The sequence below is a fragment of the Gracilinanus agilis genome, chromosome 2 (genome assembly GCF_016433145.1).
Source record: "Gracilinanus agilis isolate LMUSP501 chromosome 2, AgileGrace, whole genome shotgun sequence".
Classification (NCBI taxonomy): Eukaryota; Metazoa; Chordata; class Mammalia; order Didelphimorphia; family Didelphidae; genus Gracilinanus; species Gracilinanus agilis.
This window is the reverse complement of record NC_058131.1, coordinates 700,348,195-700,349,491: the sequence shown is the minus strand read 5'-3', so window position 1 is coordinate 700,349,491 and position 1,297 is coordinate 700,348,195.

Below are 1,297 nucleotides of genomic sequence, written 5' to 3'. Positions count from 1 at the left end.
GAGAGAGAGAGAGAGAGAGAGAGAGAGAGAGAGAGAGAGAGAGAGAGAGAGAGAGAGAGAGAGAGAGGAAAGTGGGAGAGGGAGGGAGAGAGAGAGAGAGGGAAAGAGAGAGAGAGAAATGAAAGTGGGGGAGGGAGAGAGAGCGCTTCTTGGTAGCAAACACCGCTCTCTTGGAGAAAGAGGAGGAGGAGAATTTATAGCCAAGGACTGGAGGATTGAACAGGTGGTAGCAGGTGGGCTGGCGTCCCCCTGCCTCTGTCTCAGCACCTTCCTACCCTGGGAACTGCAGCGAGAGAGGGGGGGGAGAAATCCTAGCAAAATCCTGACAATTCTGCCTTCATCTGTTGAAGTCTCTCCAAAGCCATGTCTGTCCAACCCTAACAACACACCATCTGGAGCAGCCTAGCTGTCCCCAAAAGAATAACAACAGTCAGGGAAGGGAACAAAAAAGACCCTTCCTCTTGGATAATCATTTTCCATATCAGCCATCAACATTCGTAGTCAGAATTAAGCAAAAGTCTTTTTAAAAATTATTATTAGAAAGTATTTCCTTTGATGTTGATTTGAGGATGATGGATTTGGGTGGCATTTTAGTATATGAAAATTTGGCTTTAACGGAATAAGAAACTTGATCCAAATAATATTAGTTAAATAGATTAAACTCCCTGATTAAGTCTATTAGACAAATGGAAGCAAAGAAGGAAGTTTTAGCTAATATAATTTCAGAACAGAAATTTTCTTGTAAGAATATTGGTACCTTTTTTTCCAGAAATATTGGTAACATTTCAAAATGTTCAGTATATGTAGCAAACATTTTCATTTATTCCTAAAAAGATTGCGTCAAGACCTGGGCAAATAAATTCAATATTCATCCTCCGTTCTTATTATGCAGATTCATGAATAATATATGTTATACACATGCAAACTTCAGGTATGGAGAGTTTATTTAAAACTGAGATTTTACTATGTAAACTAATCATACCCATTATCCAAATGTGCATTATCCCAATTTAGAAATACTTTCTGTCCTAAGAAGTTTAGAATAAGCTCTTTCAAGCTACAAGAAAGGTTCTTTTTTCCCTTATGAGACCAATAATTAGCAATCCATCTGGAAGAGGCATGTCAGAACTATCTGGGTATTTCATTTCTTTTGAACATACTCTTAAAACAGTCAATTTTTAATTTGTTAATTAAAGAATAAAAACATGAGATCGATAGGAGGAAAACAATTAAATTTCCCATTTCATCTCTCCTCAGCTTGTTTCTAATTTCTAAAATGATGGAGAGGTTGAAAGAA